General features: G+C 38.5%; 1 long non-coding RNA gene across 1 annotated transcript in view; it reads left to right on the top strand.

Moving 5' to 3' along the window:
• Positions 1-17,670, top strand: part of LOC115428680 (uncharacterized) — an 18,506-nt gene extending 836 nt beyond the window's left edge. Inside the window, exons 2-3 of the long non-coding RNA XR_003936672.1 lie at positions 9,524-9,528; positions 17,659-17,670. This is a non-coding gene — a long non-coding RNA (uncharacterized LOC115428680). The remainder of the gene's footprint in view (positions 1-9,523; positions 9,529-17,658) is intronic.
• Positions 17,671-20,908: the final 3,238 nt, after the last annotated feature.

Raw genomic sequence — 20,908 nt, 5'->3', positions numbered from 1 at the left:
AGGACTCTACTGCTTTCTCCCAACTTTAGTCATGAAATGGATGTATGGATAATTTGGAGTTTGCTTTAATTACACTGTGTAATGAACAAGGTTATAATAGTTTTAGATTTTTAATTAAAGTTTAGTTTTATTTCGTTTTGACTTTTTTTTCTCTAATTCAGTTAGTTTTAATTATTTTTTAGAGTAGGTTTGCTAGTTTTTACTAGCTTTCGTTTTTTTAAATGCTTAGTTTTAGTTTAGTTTTAGTTTTTTTAATATCTTTTCTCTTCTTCTCTGTCGTCGTATTCAAATAAATCCCAGACAGGACTCTGCTGCTTTCTCCCAACTTTAGTCTCCATGTTTCCAGGTAGAGTGGGGACCAGAAGACGACTGGAAACCACAAGTGAACACAAGTGACGGACCCTTAAATATCATATGGAACCAGCAGCTAAAATTGCTTGAGGGAAATAAATCGATTTTATATCAATCCGACATTGACAAAGACGAAAATGAAGGGAATTTTATCCAGAATTTTAATTCATTTTAGTTAGTTTTGTAAACACATAATTCACTTTCAGTTAGTTATCGTTTTTTTCTTTTAATTACAGTTTTTATCTATTTCAGTTAACGAAAATGTTTTTACAATTCTAATTTTCGGCATTTCATTAGTTTTCGTAACCGATAATAACCTTGCTGTGTACGGAGTTAGTGTGATGCCCAAGACACACACACACAAAAAAATACATAAGTATGACAAACTGCAGCAGTCAGCTGTGTATGGACACACACACACACACACACACACACACACACACACACACACACAGAATTCACCTCCCTTTTTTAATATAGATTAGTAAAGTAACTGTACGCCTTTGATGGATTTGTATCATATATGATACAAGGTGCGTTGAAGGGTTAACATACACAGATTAGCCTGGGACCCCTATGGGGGGGTAAGTGCCCATCAGGTCCATGTGTTAAGACAGCCCTGATGTAACCACGGAGTTCCACACAGTTCAGAGCAGAACTTCCAGAGTCCCACTAAAGGCCTTGTTCTTGACCTTCAAATGAACCTGGGCTCAGTTCAGAACATCCACCTCCATCTGAAACCTGTGGTTGGATCCCACTAGAGCTGCAATGAGTACTCAAGTAATTCGAGTACAAAAAATCCTTGAATTTTTTTTTTTGCCTTGAGTAGTAGTTTAATTATTATTTGGTTTCAGTATCACTTGTGTTCGTGTTCTACACGGACTGTAAACAGTGACGCACACGAGTCAAAAAGTTGGTTCAATGGAAGAGAGCGAGGAGACCGTTAGGAATGGGAATCGAGAACCAGTTCTTTTTCAGAACCGGACCCCAGTAGCTCAGTTCCTTGTAATCGTTTGCCTGCCTGCTTAACGATTCTGCCTTCGTTGCGCATGCGCGATGATGTCATGTGTAAGCTGCATTGTTTTGGTCAGAATGTAGCCAACATGAAGTTGAGACAGAAACGGACTAAAAAGACCACACCAGGTCTAAACAGACCACACCAGGTCTAAACAGACCACACCAGGTCTAAACAGACCACACCAGGTCCAAACAGACCACACCAGGTCTAAACAGACCACACCAGGTCCAAACAGACCACACCAGGTCTAAACAGACCACACCAGGTCCACTTGGAACACTGTCAAAGCTTCCATTTCTTCTTAAGGGTGGAATCCCTCCAATCTCTTCAAACATTTGCCCACAGCATGCGATTCATTTGATTCACTACTTAGCAGCGCTCGTGAATCTAGCAGCAGAGTGAACACCAGGCCGTCATCCGGGCCCAGTTCCGGATCCGGTGCGGGCGACAAACGTCGTACCCCCTCAAATACAAGTTTCCGAAGGTAAGGGAAAGGAAATGAGGAGCGCAACAATGGGAGACGGACAGGGTCGAACCGGTTCCACGTAGTGGAAATGCGGCAATAGAGGAATTAGTAAAGCGTCTTTAGTTTCACTTTCACTGTACACGCCCCCCCCCCCCCCCCCAAACCGGGCCGGCGTCATCTGTTATTATTATTTGTACATATTGTATATGTTATATTTTCTGTGCAGATGGAAATATAAAAGACAGTTAATGCAAACACACCTGTTTGTACTCTTTTATTCCCTCACCCAATTAGAATTGATAAGAGAATCGATAAGGAATCGGATCGATAAGCAGAATCGATAATGGAATCAGAATCCTTAAATTCTTATAGATTCCCATCCCTAGAGGCCGTCAATAAAAGACCAAAGATGTCCGAAGTTTGGGATCACTTCAAACTTCAAAAAACAGAGAATGTGGTGTGATGTGTGTAAGTCCACATCTGAAGCAGCACGAGGTCAAAGCCCGTCTGCCACTCAACAGTAGAAGAATGTTAGCTGATGCTAACGGAGAAACTGAGCAGCGCCGGTTAGAATGGAGGCGATGCATTTGTTATCGTCTATAATTATGAGTCTCCATGACAGCTTTGATGATGAAATTAGATTATTCGATAAATCGCTGAAGTATTCGGTGGAATCCTCCACTTCCAGTAGACTGGACCGCTGCAGCCCCAGGCCTCAGCTCCTGTTCTTTATGCAAATACACATGTCCATCTTTTCTGTTTTTCCTAACGCTGTGTCTTCCAACCTCATGTTTCCATTCCATTTACACTGTGGTTTTCATGTCATTACTTTAAACTAAATATTTGATGAATTTATTTGAGTGTTGATGAGTATATGAACAGAGTCAAGTCATGTGTCACACAGTTGATAGAATGCTTCACATCTCACAGATTATGAATTTTCATCAGAAGAGAATGTGCTTTTTGGACGTTAAAGGCATCACTCTTCTATTTTTGAGCTTCCATTTGACTGATATTTTGGGTTCATTTACATTCTCCAGTGAAATGTGTTCAGTGTTTCAGGATAAAACAGACTTCAATGATTAGAAGCGTCTTGAAGTGAAAATCTATCGGTTTATGTTGTGCAATGAAATGGATGCATGGATAATTTGGAGTTTGCTTTAATTACACTGTGTAATGAACAAGGTTATAATAGTTTTAGATTTTTAATTAAAGTGTAGTTTTATTTCGTTTTGACTTTTTTTTCTCTAATTCAGTTAGTTTTAATTATTTTTTAGAGTAGGTTTGCTAGTTTTTATTAGCTTTCATTTTTTTCTAAATGCTTAGTTTTAGTTTAGTTTTAGTTTTTTTAATATCTTTTCTCTTCTTCTCTGTCGTCGTATTCAAATAAATCCCAGACAGGACTCTGCTGCTTTCTCCCAACTTTAGTCTCCATGTTTCCAGGTAGAGTGGGGACCAGAAGACGACTGGAAACCACAAGTGACAAGAAGTGACGGACCGTTAAATATCATATTGCGCTGCCGGCTAAAATTGCTCGAGGGAAATAAATCGATTTCATATCAATCCGACATTGACAAAGACGAAAATAAGGGGAATTTTATCCATAATTTTTATATGTTTTAGTTAGTTTTGTAAACGCACAATACAGTTTCAGTTAGTTATTGTTTTTTTCTTTTAATTCTAGTTTTTATTTATTTCAGTTAACGAAAATGTTTTTACAATTCTAGTTTTCATCATTTCGTTAGTTTTCAATAACAATAATAACCTTGGTAATGGACACTGAAAAGCATTTGAATCAACAATAATATCCATCTGGTTTAAACATGCAGTTAAAGTCATAACGAGTTCAAAAGGATGAAACCATGCGGTGGTTCTTCACCTAACAGAGGAAGCAGATTCAGAGACAGAAAAGCATGAGGGAAAGTTTGGAACATTTCATAATGTTATTAATGTGGAGTTTAGGTGAAGAAATACAGGAAACTCTGCCTCACACACAGATTTCTCTCTCCTTTCTCTCCTGCTCTTCTACCGATGCCTGTCTGTCTGTTCACATTTGGACTCCCATCAGTATAACACACACACACACACACACACACACACACACACACACACACACACACACACACACACACACACACACTTCGTCCAAGGGGAAACAAATGATTCCAGGACAGGAGAACTGTTTTGTTTGGTTCACCCCTGTTTGTGCCCCCCCATTCAACAGATGGGCTATTTTAATGAAATCAGCCTTGCCTGTTTCCATCTGTGTGAGAAATGAATTTCACAATTTTTTAAATGAGGGAATGTACAATGAGACAGGCTGGAACACGGGAAACCCTCGTGTTTTTCTTCTTTTTTTCTCACTTGTTCTTCACTGTTCTTGCTCTCACTCCATTTGTCTCTGTGTGTCTTTGTACATCTGTCCTTTAAAACATTCATGTCCTTCTAATACTTTTCCTTCCACTGTATCTGTAACATTTATCCCATCTATGACTGGTTGTTTACTGGGTCTAAAGGTGTCCCACCAGTTGGACCAGTACATCCTACCAGCATCTACGCCTACTATGAGTGACTTTATAGACGGACAGGTTTTACTTCTGTCTTCTTTTGATTTTAACACCCTGCGACTGGTCCGACAGCCACAATGATCCAAAAACACTGTACCATACTGTATGCCCCCCAAAAAATTACAAACAGACTTTGATTTGATAACTGTCAAACTAATTAAACAATCTAAATGTTATTTCAGGGTATGAAACGATAACTTACTACCTCCATCTTGCAGAAAACCCCATTTAATTTGGCTCAGTGGTCACAGAGAAATGTGGATCTGTGTAAAACAGGTCATTAGGGATGGGAATCAAGAACCAGTTCTTTTTGAGAACCGGTTCCCAGTAGCTCGATTCCATGGAATCATTTGCCTGCCTGCTTAACGATTCTGCTTATCGATTCTGCCTTCATTGTGCGTGCGCGATGATGTCACACGTACCCTGCATTGTTTTGGTCAGAACGTAGCCAACATGGCGTTGAGGCAGAAACGGTCTAAAAAGATGACACCAGGTCCACTGGAACACTGTCAAAGCTTCCATGTCTTCAAAGGGGTGGAATCCCTCCAATATCCTCAAACATTTGTCCACAGCATGTGCTTCATTCACAGAAATGTCACGTATTTGATTCGGTGCTTGTGAATGTAGTGGCAGAGTGAACGCCGGGCCCAGTTCCGGTTCCGATGTGGGCAACAAACATCGTACCAAGGTTATTATCGTTATTGAAAACGAACGAAATGACGAAAACTAAAATTGAAAAAACATTTTCGTTAACTGAAATTAATAAAAACTCTAATTAAAAGAAAAAAAACAATAACTAACTGAAACTGTATCGTGAGCTTACAAAACTAACTAAAACATATAAAAATTATGGATACAATTCCCTTCGTTTTCGTCTTTGTCAATGTCGGATTGATATGAAATTAATTTATTTCGCTCCAGCAGGTTTAGCTGGTGACACCATACGACACTTCACAGTCTGTCATGTCTGGTCACTGGTGGTTTCCAGTGGTCTTCTGGTCCCCACTCTACCTGGAACATACAGACTAAAGCTGGGACACAGCAGCACAGTCCTGTCTGGGGTTTACTGTAGTGATGAGTGGGGTCAGGTTGTTTTTTTTTTTTTTTTTTGGCGTACCGTGTGTGTGCGCGTGAGTGACAGAGACAGAGCAGAGCTAAAGTACAGAGTCAAACAGGACTAGCATCCAGGTTAAAACTGGAGAGTTTATCACCATGAAAAGGCCTTCCAAGCCCTGAACTGCACAGTTTAGAAGAGGAGAAAAGAGGAGGATGAAAACTAATCCAGTTACAGAGGTATGGAACCTGTTAGAATGTTCAAAAACGTTTGATGTTACTAGCAACAGCTAGCTGAACTGAACTGAAGCAAAGTTGGCTAATAATGGAACTGGAGATGATTAAGAGATGAGAGATCTGCTAAGGTGTGGTTTACTGATGAGGAACTGGGTTATATATGTTTATAAGTGGTTTATATATGTTTCTATCTGCTTTAACTGCTGGTTAGCTGGTTTATATATGTTTCTATCTGGTTTAACTGCTGGCTGCTTTGTGCATCTCCTCTCATGCTTTGCACATCTTTGCATTGTTTCACGTAAGTGATGTTGTGTATGGATTGCACCCCCCCCCCCCAACCTGCTATAGGGAATTTATACATTGTACGGTACATTGTGTCTCTGCTCAGTCCATGAGCCGCCCTAACCCGACCCCCAAATAAAGTGTCCAGGGTAACCCATATCCGCGCCTCACTAATTTCTTTGAATAGGATGATGAGGAAGATAAAATATATGAAATAACTAAAACTAATACTAAAACTAAACTAAAACTAAGCATTCAGAAAAAACGATAACTAATAAAAACTAACAAACCTGCTCTAAAAACTAATTAAAACTAACTGAATAAGAGAACAAAAAGTCAAAACTAATTAAAACTAAACTATAATTAAAAATCCAAAACTATTATAACCTTGCATCGTACCCCCTCAAATATAAGTTTCCGAAGGTAAGAAGGGAAAGGAAATGAGGTGCACAACAATGGGAGACAAGCCGAGCCGAGTCGAACCGGTTCCATGTAGTAGAAATGTGGCAGTAGAGGAATTAGTAAAGAGTCTTTAGTTTCACTTTCACTGTACGTCCCCCCCCACACTCCCCCAAACCAGCCTGGCGTCATCTGTTCTTATTATTTGTACATATTGTATATGTTACATTTTCTGTGCAGAGATGGAAATATAAAAGACAGCTGATGCAAACACACCGGTTTGTACTCTTTTATTCCCTCACCCAATGAGAATTGATAAGAGAAATGATAAGGAATCAGATCGATAAGCAATATCGATAATGGAATCGGAATCATTAAATTCTTAACAATTCCCATCCCTACAGGTCATGGGTTTGTTTCATGCAAGTTCTTCATCTTTTCATGGTCATCAGATATGACCCATTTGGACGTTCGTGGAAACACTGTCATCTTCTAAAATATTGATTCCCCAGTAAAACCCATGGAGTTGAATCAATGAAAGTGGATGGACACACTGGGTTTATGTTCAGTTAATGACAGATTGGACTGAAAAAGACACTTTTTCCTCATTTTTTCAGTTTTTTATGAATAACCTCTGAATTTACTCTGAGCTTTGATGAACATCTACATGATCAAAGAATGACATATAGGAAAACACCTATACCAAAATGCAGAGAATAATCTATATAATAAAAGCCAAGTGGCCTCTGTTTGTGTGTGTGTGTGTGTGTGTGTGTGTGTGTGTGTCCATACACAGCTGACTGCTGCAGTTTGTCATGCTCATGTATTTTTGGTCAAGGAAGACAACAGTGAAAACGACGAGTTGATCGGACCAATATTTTGGCAGTTATTGGTCATTTTGATTTCAACAGTCTTAAAATCATGTTGCTATGCCCAGAATACTTTGTCGGTGACTGCTGGACAAATGCGGAACAGCATGCACAATTACACAATAGCATAAAACTACCACATCTAGAACCTGTTGATCCCCTCGGGTCAATGCATTATAATAAATGGTGATACATTATTTGGGGAACAGAAAAATCATATAGAAGCTGGGACATAAATAGCTGTGAGTCTTTAAGGGTTAAGTATATTTATTTTTTAGAATCAATATTTTTACAACACAGGATACAAAAACATCTCAAAATATCAAATGTTATTTTTACTTTTATATATTTTTTCCTTTACATTTAAGTGTACTTTCTTTAAAATGTGGAAGTGAACCCCTTAAATCAGTACAGTCATCTGTAACTGGAGGTGTTTTCGTGTGTGTGTGTTTGTCCATAAGCATCGAAGCCCATTCAGACGGACACACACACACACGCACACACACACACACACACACACACACACACACACACACACACACACACACACACACACACACACAGTGAACACAGTGTTTGTGTGTGCAGCCACATATGGGCCTGGTGCGGTGTGTTTTCATAGGTGTGTTTTCAGGAAGGGAGCTGTCAGACATGATGACTGACGTCACCCTCATTATATACACACACACACACACACACACACACACACACACACACAGTAAAAGCTGGCAGGTTAAGGCGGTTAGGTACTTAGAAAACAGAGAAGTCATTCAGACAAACTGCACCTGCTTTTGAAACGGCTTAACAAGCAATTACACACACACACACACACACACACGCACACACACTCACAGATAGCTAAATTCAATTCCAGGCAGAGGACTGGGAAGTAGCCAGAATAATTACTGATATTACCGGCAAAAGTGAAAGAGACAGAGGGAGGATTAGAAAGACCTCCTAAAGATCTAAATTTAACTGAAGAGTAATACCTGCCTAAGTGTGAATGTGTGTGTTTGTGTGTGTGTGTGTGTGTGTGTGTGTGTGTGTGTGTGTGTATGTGTGTGTGCAACAGGCAGATGATGTGTCAGTAACACACTTGTCGTGGCAGCAATTAAAATATGCAAATTCAGGGATGTCAGGGCAGAATCTGATAGGCTATGCTTAACTGCACTCAGTGTTGATTGATCATGAATATACATGAACCACAGTAACATCTGATAAGGAAATCACTAATGCATACATTTACAGATAGAGACACACACACACACACACACACACACACACACACACACACACACACACATAGGCAGTATGAATCCACTCATGTTGACATGGTATACACAGCCTGAGGATGATTATTTGTGTCGATGGTTAGAAACAAATCCAAACTGTGCATCTTCCCCCTCACCCTCCTGATCTGAACTCCAGTTATGTACCTGGAAAATATGCAAATACGTTTTGTTCCAAAAATATGTTAATGAGGTTTGAGCAGAGAATTAATTAGACTCCCAACATTCTACAGAGATTTAACCCAATCTAGCAGCCGTCCAACTGTGTGAGCTGTGATTATGGGTCCATTTGCATATTAGTCCTATTAAGAGACATTAGTCCACCTCTAGGTCAAATCAGACCAAAGAAACTGGTATTTACTTGTTACGTTAATGAAAGATGTGAAAGGTCAACGAGTCAAAACCTCATGGAGACAGGATGAATTAATGATTTGGAGCTATAAAATATTGTGGGAAGAATTATTGGATCATTACAATCTGCAAAATAAAACTGGACCAGTGGTCATACTAAGGCACTGGAAGGGCCAGAACCACCCCACTGTATCAGAGACCACCTCATATGAACGACTGATCCACAAGAGAAATGGACAGTTTGATGTTTATGAAAGTGTGTAGGAGCCCTTCTGAACTCAGATGAACTCAGATTGAAAGATCTGGATTATAGACAGCTCATAATGAGTGATGCCGTGTGCCTCTCCTTTATTTTATTTTATTTTATTATTGTCATTTTTTGACCGGCAGGGGGTGGGGGTGGGGTTACTAATTTATCCAATCCAATCCAACTTTATTATTATGTAAAGCCCTTTAAAACAACCACAGTGGACCAAGGTGTTGTACAGAAGAATAAATAAAACCAAAATAAAAGAATAAAATACAAGAATAGGTTAAAAGCCATAAATCAGGTGTACAATTAAAAATAATAACAATAAAAACAACAACTGGTGCCAGGCACAACAAACTCTGCCCCTCGCACATATTTTGCTCATTATAAGTAAATGTGAAGATTTTAAAAACTCATAAAAAATTTAAACTTTGACCTACTTTTCCCATCTGATCTATTCTGGGTCACTGGCAATCTACAAAGTCAATTTGGTGTGAATTCAACCAATAGTTTTGCTGATACAGACGTGAAATTTCCCACATTATAAGTAAATGGGAAAAAAAATATTTGAAAAATTCATAAAAAAATTTGAACTTTGACCTATTGCTCCCAAAATTTAATGAGATCTATTCTTGGTCACTGGCAATCTATAAACCAAATTTAGTATTAAATCAACCAGTAGTTTTGCTGCTAAAGTGTTAACAAACGAAACAAACCGAAGCAAAAACAGTACCCCTTGCCTCACCTGTGGGGGGATGGGGGGGGGGGGGGTAATAAACCAATACCAAATACCAAACAAAACAATAAAATACAAACAATAATACATTTAAACATTTCACATGGTGTCTAAAGCCAAAGAAAAAAAGGTGGGTTTGAAGAAGGGATTTAAAAAAACAAACAAAAAAACGACAACACATTTAGTACTTATTGCTGTATGTTTGACGCTGTGCTGAGCCCAGATGGTAAATATGATGTCCTTGTGATTTCATGTTACCATTTTATACTTTTTGAAGGATTTAATAAACGTTGAAAAAAAAAAAAAAAAAAAACTATGGAAAAAAATGGACCAGTAGTGTTTCCTGGAAGCCAATATAATATAAGAAAAGACAGTATCACTGCTAGGGCTGTAAGAAAATATCAGTTCTGCAATATATCAAAATATTTTTTTTCACAATACTGTATTGATATTAAAAAGTACTGTATTGATATTTTTATGTATTTATTCAAATGCAAATATTGTGGAGGTTCATTTTCTGTTTTTTTGTTTATATTTTATTTATTATTATTTAACACTCTTTTTTTAAATAATGTTAGCTCCTTTGTTGGGATTGAACTAAAATAATGTTCTGATGTTAGTTCTGAACTAATAGAACATGAACATTTGAACAGGATCTGAAACTGTAATGTCTGTAAAACATAACTTAAGTTTGAACACAGGAACACTTTGCGATATAGCATTAGATCCTGTTCTGATGTTTAGCATTTGTGCAGATTTCTGGTGTAATCCAATTCTTCCAGGAAATAATAATTAAAAAGAAAAGAAACAAACAAAAACTTGCCTTTTTGACAGTATCATGATATATCATGATATATCGTATCGTGATCCGAGTTTTGTGATTTGTATCGTATCGCCAGATTCTCGCCGATACACAGCCCTAACCACGGCTACTGTCGCTGAAAAAAAGAATGATGCTGTTGGAAATGACCTGAACTGAAACTGGACGACAGCAGACGGGAACATTTACGTCTAAAAATAAAGACTGAGATGGATAAATCAATACATAAACAATTAAAGGTCAATGAATACTCCATTCAGTGTAAATATTAGCCAACCTAGACCAGTGGTTCCCAACCTTTTTTGTCCTATGACCCCATTTTAACATCACACATTTCTGGTGACCCCAGACATTCAAAATGGAGACCTTTTTTTTGGCCAAAATTAATTTGTTTTTGATCATGTAATAGTTTGCTATACTACGTTGCAAATACAGGTTAATTTAGAGGACATTTAGTCTATTTAATATATATTATTATGGACAGAGGCAGTAAATCCAGGTGTAGATTACTGCACAAAGGGAGATTTTGATTTTCCTTGGTCAGGATATGTACAGTCAGTCCAGCTGTGATTTACAAGGAGGACAATTAATACTGAACAAACAGGAACTGAAACTATGAATTATGAATTATGAAAGAGCTGCAGCATCTGAAACCGACCACAATGAACATTTGACAGATAAACAGAACCACAGTGCTGCAGCTTCAGCTTCAAAGTTTGTCTTTTAGGTATTTTGATTGTCTTTCTCAACTCACCATATATTTTTTATTAGCAAGTTTTTATTTTGTATCAAATACTAGAAATTTCAGGTGACCCCGTTTGAATTCCAGGTGACCCCATGTGGGGTCCTGACCCCAAGGTTGAAAAACACTGACCTAAACCTTCAAGTCCAACCATCTGAACACTGAAACTGAAGCCCTTAGATCACTGCAGACACAACCAAAGTTCTAATAGTTTGGGATTTTTCATTATAGTTTAGTTTTCTTTAGTTTTGACTTTTTTCCTTTAATTCAGTTAGTTTTAATTTGTTTTTTGAGCAGGTTTGCTAGTTTTTATTAATTTTTGTTATTTTCTAAATGCTTAATTTTAGTATTCATTTTAGTTTTTTTTTTTTTTTTTTTTTTAATCTTTTCTCTTCTTCTCTGTTGTCATATTCAAATAAATCCCAGACAGGACTCTGCTGCTTTCTCCCAACTTTAGTCTCCATGTTTCCAGGTAGAGTGGAGACCAGAAGACGACTGGAAACCACAAGTGACCACCAGTGTTGGGAATAACGGCGTTAAAAATAACGGTGTTACTAATACCGTTATTGTTTTCCAGTAACGGCTAATCTAATTCATTACTATTTGAAACGTTACAACACTGTTACCGTTACCTGCAGTGAAATGTGGTGCGTTACTATGCACTGATATCTAACAGCTGTTATCTGTCCTGGCTCGCTCAGCCAGGCACGAGAGGTGTGACGTTCGCGGATGAGTCGAGTCTTTTGAACGGCTCTTTTCAGTGAACGATAAGAACCGATTCGTTGCGAGCCATTCATTTACAGGTTGTTCTTTTATTCAGATTACCCACACTGCCTTCATGCTTCACCTGTGTGTCCATGAGTCTGAGTTGTCCACGCTGCCTTCACCTGAACCACTAATGACATATCCGAGTTTGAGTTGTCCGCAGCACACCCCATTCACTTGAACGCAGCTACATGAGCAGCTAATTTAGGGGAGGAGTTATCAGTGACAGTCCAACTGACTGGGCTGAAGACATTTACTGCTGGATCAGGAAGGAGCGACTGAAAAAAGTGCAGATGTGGGATTAACTGGAGGAGCATCTTCTTCTATAAATGCAGATATTATGTGGTGGACCCCAGCCGGGCCCTGGTGGACCCCCAACCTGGCCCTGGTGGACCCCAGCCTCACCGCAGTTATGGTATTCAGTACTTGTCTGCTGTTCTACTCTATGAAACTGACCATGAAACACGCACAAAAATCTGTTTCCTTTTACATATTTGAAGGTTTTTCACAAAAGTAATGCAAATATTACTTTCCCTGGTAACTAATTACATTTATGAAGAAGTAATTCCATTACTAATTCAATTACTTTTTGGGAAAAGTCATTAGTAACTAAAACTAATTACTTTTTTATTAAATATTAATTAATTTGACACCATGGCAACGTGGCCCTATTGTTTATCTGTTGCTAGGTGACCCACCTCAATGAAGATTCTATGATTTTGGGCCCAGCAACGTGATTGTAAGGCTATTGTATTAAAATTACTAACATCTCCCAAAATATTGGTCCTATCAACTTGCCGTTTTCACTAGTCTGTTCATTGACCAAAAATAGAAATGTACGACAATCTACAGCAGTCAGCTGTGTACAGAGTTAGTGTGATGCCAGACACACACACACACACACACACACACACACACACACACACACACACACACACACAGGGTCCACTTCCCTTTTATGATATAGAATATACACTTTAAAAAATACAGTATTTAATGGGGTTCATATTTGTCTAAACCAGGGGTCTCAAACATGCGTCCCGGGGACCAAATGCGTCCCGCCAAAGGTTGCAATCCGGCCCCTGGGAGGAATTTTCAAAGTGCAAAAATTCCACAGTCAAGGCTGTGGAACTCCTTTTAGTTCAGGTTCCACATACAGACCAATATGATCTATAGTAAAATAACAGCATAATAACCTACAAAAAAGAATGACTCCATATTTTCTTCTCAGTTTGATGTGAAAAAAACATTACACTATGCTTATAAATAATGACAACTTCAAATATATATATATATATATATATATATATATATATTTTTTTTTTTTTTTTTTTTTTTTTTTTTTCCAAAAAAATAACATTAAATTATGAAAATATTTACAATTACAAACTATTCTGTTACAATAAAATGTGAATAACCTGAACAAATATGAACAACCTGAAATGTCTAAAGAAAATTAAGCACAATTTGAACTATTTTCTTCTTGTTCCTCAGTGTTTAGTGTCTTTGTAGATCTGATCCATAATGCACATGTAGAAATGATAAGTTGAGGCAGAATATTGTTAAAACCGCACTTTTTAAAAAAAAAAAAAGAAATTTCAGTTTTTTCAGGTTATTCACATCTTTTTTTGTTTGGATAGTTTATAAAAGTAAGTATTTTCATAATTCCGTTTTTTTTTTTGTTTTTTTTTTCCACTAAAACACAAAATTTGGAGTTGTCATTATTTATAGAATATTATGTTATTATTTCACGGGTGCGGCTCACTGGAGATCAAATGTGGCTGAATGTGTCCCCTGAAAGAAAATGAGTTTGAGAGCCCTGGTCTAAACCCACTTTTCTTAGTCTGTGGTTCATTTCTTTGTGTATTTGGACCCTAACAGTTCAGACAGTTTGAATTTGAACCCTCCAGCTGCTGCATCTTTAGATTCATTTGGACAAAAATCCAGTGGACTTCTACAACCTGTCTGAATTCCTTCTTAATCAGTTGCATCTATAACTAGTTACATCATGACATTTGCACATATAAGGTCCAGACTTCCGACGAACATTTCTCAGAGTACAGAGAAACAGGACAGAGCAGCATAACCAACAACCTGGAGGGGGCGGGGCCTGAAGTGTCTCATGTGCATTTAAAGGGCCAGCGCTCCAAACCACCTTCCTGGTGTCATTACTCAGAAATAGGGTTGAAGATGGACCTGTGGAGTTGAATAAATGAAGAATTCAGACCCAAGCAGAGCATTTACAGTTTATGGAGACCACAGGGAAATGTGGGAAAATGAATAATTCCCTTTAAAAAAAAAAAGACAAATATCACTCCTTTAAAGTGTACAAGCACCAAATAACTAATAGTGACTCATTCTAAACATTGGCTGAATAACAGGCTGTTAGCTGTATTATAGTAATGATCAGTTTGAACTGCAATCTCTGGTATTCACACATTGAACTTGATTTCTACTCAGTGCTGAATAAAAACTGTGTCATTAGTTTTGTTTTTTTTTTCAAATGTATTTTGTAAAGGTTAACAGTATGGCAGCTGTCAGTGTGCCAGCACTGTTCACCTGTTTCATGGAAACCAACCCAGTAACAGGTGGAGGAGACATTCAGTTCGTTCTCTGTGTCATAATGTGATCACCTGTCCATTCGTCTGTCTTTCTGAAGGAGAAATCTGTCTGGAATGGCAGGGCTTGAATCCAAATATGAAGGCGGGGTTAACAGGCGCCGAGTAAACCAATCACAGATAAGACGGATGTGACATAATTATGCGACAAGCAGATCCTTAATGTCAACAAACCTCAGCATGTTTCCATCATGGTGTGTGGTGGTGGTGGTCGAGTAGAAAATTTGGTGAATAATTACTGTCGCTTTTCTCAGGGAAACTGGAGAATGCAGGTGTAATCTGGAATTCAACCCTTATTTTTGAATCAAACAACTGACAACAGTTAGAAAGAGATGTGTGGACTTGGAACTGACTTTGACTTGCAGCAAAAAGAAGTCGGTGTGTATGACACATTGTGAAAATCCCGCCCCCAGACTTGTGATTGGTCGGTGTAGAATAGATGATGCATGTTTCACAGTGAGTGGACCAATCCCAGACTGTTTTCTCAGTGTTGAACAGTGGCGGCTGCTCGTCTTTCAGACAGGGGAAGCTCAATGTCGGCTTACATCAAAAAAAAAAAAAATTGTCAAGTTATTTAAACATACATTCGACCCTCCGTTCCTTTTTAAGAAAATGCTCAGTGACCTTATCGTACCAAGTAGGCGTCTTTTCCAGGGACTGGACCAGTGTCCTCTCTGCTTACACTGACTTGGCCCAGTGTGTTGCAGGTGTTAGACTTCAGCCTTTTTAAACAACAGATGCTCCTTTCACTCCGACCTAGGAGACAGTATGATTGATTTAACTATCTACAAAACGATATTCAACTCGAACAAGAAATGATTAAATTATGGAACTGAAACAAGAAAACGCTGAAATTATGTTAAGTTGAAACAAGGAAGTACAATGAGTGTGTTTTATTTACAGTGCAAGAAATGAACGAGTAATTTCGTAGCGGTTTCTCTCTTAATTTCACAGCAGAATGTGTGAAGGTATTAAACTGAACTGTGTCAGTGAAGGAGCAGATCTGAAAATAGCTGTCAATCAAACGGGATTCAGCCTTTCGACTGATCATCCAATCAGCACGTGGGATTCTTGCGTCCAGCCCGGCCAAGCTCCGTCCACAGCTCCATTCACCCCCAGAGACGCCCGGCGTCCGGGGGCGGGACAACATCGTGGCATTTATCCAATTACCGTCCAGTTTTGAGGCAATGAAAAAAACTGTTCCACTCAGTCCCATTGAAGCCCAGAGACGCCCGCAGTCTACGGACAAATGCACTGAGCAGAGATGGAGGAGAAAACACAGACACAGGAATGTATGAGAAATGAACAACATCGCGTCTGTTGATTTGTGATAAAGGTGATTCTGAATGAATTCATCTTTGAGATGAACGTGTTCTAACACATTTGTAGTTAATGAAATGTCAACACAACCATACATATTTAACCATACATATTTAACCATTTTAATTCATTTTATTATTATTTTAGGGGAAGCCGGGCTTCCCTTGCAGTCTGTGAGAAATCACCACTGGTGTTGAATACACTGAGAAACTCAAATGGATGGACAGGCTATGAATGTGCAGCCACATGATGGAAAATTCAGTGAAATCACAGCTGCACAATAATGTAAATAGTTCATTGGAAGCAAGTGCTGTAGTTTAGGTTAATTACCCCCATCCCCCCCACCCCCCTCAAGGCAAGGGGTACTGTTTTTGGTTCAGTTTGTTTGTTTGTTTGTTTGTTAATACTTTAGCAGCAAAACTATTAGTTGAATTCACACCAAATTGGGTTTATAAATTACCAGTGACCCAGAATAGATCTCATTACATTTTGGGAAAAGTAGGTCAAAGTTCAAATTTTGTATGAATTTTTAAAAATCTTTTTTTTCCCCATTTACTTATAATGGGTGAAATTTCACGTCTATAAAAACATGATTTTGGTTTCAGTTTACTTCAAAGTTTACACATATATAGAGGCAATAGATATGATGACATCAGGACACACACAGACATGATGACATCAGCTGGATCCATGCCAAAATTAGACACAATATGTGTGAGGGGTGGGGTTTGTTATGCCTGGAACTACTTGTTTTTGTTTTTTTTTAATTACCCATGGTTCCCTGATGCTGATGCTTTCATCTTTAACCAGTACAGTTTTAACTGCATGCTAGTGAAACTCCAATGATGATTCTATGCAGGGTGCAGTTTGTCAAAAAAAAACGGGGGGGGGGGGTTCTGTCGGAGCGTGGGGTGGGTGTTATACACATGGGGGTGCAGTCCATAACTAACAAAACCAACGCTGGCATGAAACTAAAGTGAAACTTTACATACTTTGAACGTCCAACTCCTGCTTCTATTCCTCCATTATTCAGTGGTTTTTACACACAATTTTCATAATTTCTAACCTGTATCCACTGGACCCCCCCCCCCCCCCAACCTCCATTTACGGCACCCCAGTGCATGGGGATATTTGTGAATTCTGAGACTGTGACAGTTGGGTTCAGGTGAACATTAGAGTCAGTAATGGAGGATGTAGACCTGTGGAAGAAAACTGACACAACCTGATGGGATTTTCAGCAGGTTGGTCCCCCCCCCAAAAAAAGATGAAATTCACTGAGCAGAAGTAGGGATGTAAAAACCAGGGGGGGGGGGGGGGGGGGTAATCCTCCCTACCACCCCCACAAATCACACCCTGATTCTATGATTCTGGCCACAGCAACATGATTGTAAGGCTATTGTATTCCAAAATTATTAATATCTCCTGAATTATTGGGCCTATCAACTTGCTGTTATCGTTAGTCTGATCCTGGACCAAAAATCCAGAAGTATGACAAACTGCAGCAGTCAGATGTGCATGGAGTTAGTGTGATGCTCCAGACACACACACACGCAAACACACACACACACACACACACACACACTCACACACACTGAGTCCACGTCCCTTTTCTAATACTGTATAGATGGTTGACGCTGATTAGCATTCAGATATTCTTCTTATCTCACGTCTGTGTGTCATTATCTTGTGCAGCTCCGCTCTGTCTCTGTGTCATTGAGTGAGTTTCAGGTCAGTGGGCTTTCAACAGCCGGACGTCATTCAAATCACACACTGGAAATGTAGACATGAATGATAACCAGCGACCGGCGCCGCCTGCGCTCACACAAAGAGCAAACACTGGGTTGGAATATCAGTGCGTTGTTTGTGTGTGTGTGTGTTTAAAGGTGTGACAATGAGCCCATTAATTATGCTTTTCTGTAATTTGTTTCTGCTTTGAATGAACTCCTTTGTGTGCATTTGTGTTGAGCTGGAGGCTTTATCTGCTCTGAGCATAATGGGGTGTGTGTGTGACGAGGAATTCAATTCAGCCCAAACTAAACCATTACTGCTACTTTAAGGTGTGAAGATGTAAAATTAGAGAAAATGGACTAAGGTTGTTTTTTTTGTTTGTTTTTTTTTTTTGTCAGAGGGGAACGATGAATCATTTGATCCACTTTCATTTTTATGTAAACACTGGAAGTCGTGTCTTCGACTCAACAAAGCTGTTAATATGAAAATATGGAAGGGATGAAAAGGATGTATTTATAGGACTAGACTACAAACTGATATGATTATGACAGGTGTTAATTGTTTGCCTAAGAGGCCCTAAATCCACTTTTGCATTTAACCATCCTCCTTTGTGTTAAATTACATTAGAGTATTTTCCTATATTTAATTCATTGATCATGTAGATGAGGGGGGGTTCAGGGGCCACATCCTCCCAATATGATCTGAAGTGGGCTGGACCAGTAAAATAATAACATAATAATATATAAATAATGCCAACTCCAAACTTTTCAACGTGTTTTATAGCAAAAAAAACAAAAAAAATTACAATATGGAAAAATGTACATGTTTAAACTATCCTATTAAAAAATGTGAATGACATGAACAACCATGAAAAAAATGGAATTTATTAAGAAAAATATGTGGAATTTGAACAATATTATGACTAGTGGTGTGCGATACTGCATATTTAGGTATTGATCCAATACCAAGTAAATACAGAGCCAGTAACACCAATATCTATACTGATACGTTTCAATAATTGAGGTGGATGCATAACCAAATAGCTAAATCTCAATTAATTTTCATGACCCTAAAGTGTTTTGTGATGTTTCCTTTCTTATTATTAAATAGTTCAAACCCAGGACAGCATCAGGACAAAGTTTATAAGTAAATAGAAAATTTTTTATTATCAAAATAAGGGTTAAAGGTGGACGTTTGGGTCTTTAAGGGTTAAAGGTGGAGGTTTGGGTCTTTAAGGGTTAAATTCAATCACCTGACCTACATGAAAGTAAAGGTTGATAATTTCCCTGCAGGAAACTGTTCCATTTTCAGAAGCAACTGACTATAAGTACAGATACCATTTCATACTTTTTTTTTTCTTTCCAACGCTGGAACTGAAAACAAAACAACTCCTGTGTGTGAGGAAGCATGTACGGACTGTCTGTGTGTTTGCAACTGTATCCCAGTAAAGCATGACTGCCCAATCTGTCTTTTAATGAATTTAATAGTTTCATCATTTCTCTATCAACCATCAACGCTGGTGTTCCACACACACACACACACACACACACACACACACACACACACACACACACACAGACACACACACACACACACACAGACACACACACACGATGCTGTGTGTTCTATGCTGGTGTTCCTTATTATTTACTTCAATAGACAAAAGATGCCAACTGGAAAAGTGACTGTGCAGATGTGTGTGTACACATGTGTGTTTATGCTCGCAGATATACCTCATCCGAAAAGGAATTTGTTAAGTAATCCAGCTGTAGAATTGAATTATGTTGTCATAGAAACAAGGATTAGGCAATAGGATGTTTAAAAATGGTCAATTAGCATCACTACCGCAACATGTACAGGAGGAAAACAAGAGGAAAGTGAGGAAAGAAAAAAAGGAGTCAGAGAACGAAGAACAAAGACGCTTTTATTAACAGCTGAACGTCCATCCTGACCTCTGACCTCTGACCGTCCCACAACAGGAAAAGTGTTTTTGGAGATGAGCGCAGAGCCGATCATACTCGACTGGATGTTAACGTGTTGACAGACGTATCAGTCAGCTGGGGAGTTTTCCAAAAACAAAGTTTCCTTCAACACCAGACAAAGACCCAGAAATAAGAAATAAAAAGCAACAAAAGACGGCAAGAAGGAGGGAGAGAAGAGGGGCCGAGAGGAGAACCAAAGTGAAACAGTCATCAGACTTCAAAGCATCCTTTTATCCGATCTGTTTAGAATTTGAAATTGCCGGTCCAGATCCACCAAAACAAAAGATGAAACGATAATCCCATAATCGTTGCAATGTTTCACAGAGGGAAAATATTTCTGAATATATTTACGTGTTTATGTGATTGGTGGAGTGAAATGTGCTTGAAGCATGATAAAATGTTTGATTCTCAGTTGAAGTGGATTTGTGTTGTTCCTTTTGTTTGTTATTAGATGGGGCTTTGGACTGGTTACACTGGGCATCTCCAAACGGGCCCCATTACATGTGCACTGTGTGTGAGCAGAACCCACACAGCTGCTGGCTTCATGTGGGCACTTCTGCTGACAGTTAATGGACTTTACATCCAGTGGGACATCTGGGCATTTTCCACAAAACACATTCAAAGTCAAATATATGGAGAGAGAATCGAATACAGTTAACACAGGTTTTATTCATGCACTCTGGAAATGACATGTAAATAACAGCCTTGATTTTTTCATTGAGTTTTTACAGCAATAGTGCAAAAAAGATGTCAAGACAATAAAAAATGTAGTTTTTATAAAGAACAGAGCAGAAAAAAAACAAACAAAACAAGCCACCTATCCCCATGGACTATAGAAATGCAACTGAGAGTTTGTCAAATGCAAACAGAAAAAACAAAAAAAAACACCTCTCTCTCTCCCTCTCTCTCTCTCTATATATATATATATATATATATATATATATATTAGTGCTGGGCAGCGATTAAAATTTTTCATCAAAGTAAATCATGTGGATTTCTGCGATTAATCACGATTAGTCGCATAGTTATATGGGGGGGGGTTGCCGGCATCAACAGCGTGTATTT

The sequence above is a fragment of the Sphaeramia orbicularis genome, chromosome 11 (genome assembly GCF_902148855.1).
Source record: "Sphaeramia orbicularis chromosome 11, fSphaOr1.1, whole genome shotgun sequence".
In the NCBI taxonomy this organism is placed as follows: domain Eukaryota; kingdom Metazoa; phylum Chordata; class Actinopteri; order Kurtiformes; family Apogonidae; genus Sphaeramia; species Sphaeramia orbicularis.
Note: the sequence above shows the minus strand (reverse complement) of the source record. Positions and strands in the feature narration are given on the sequence as shown.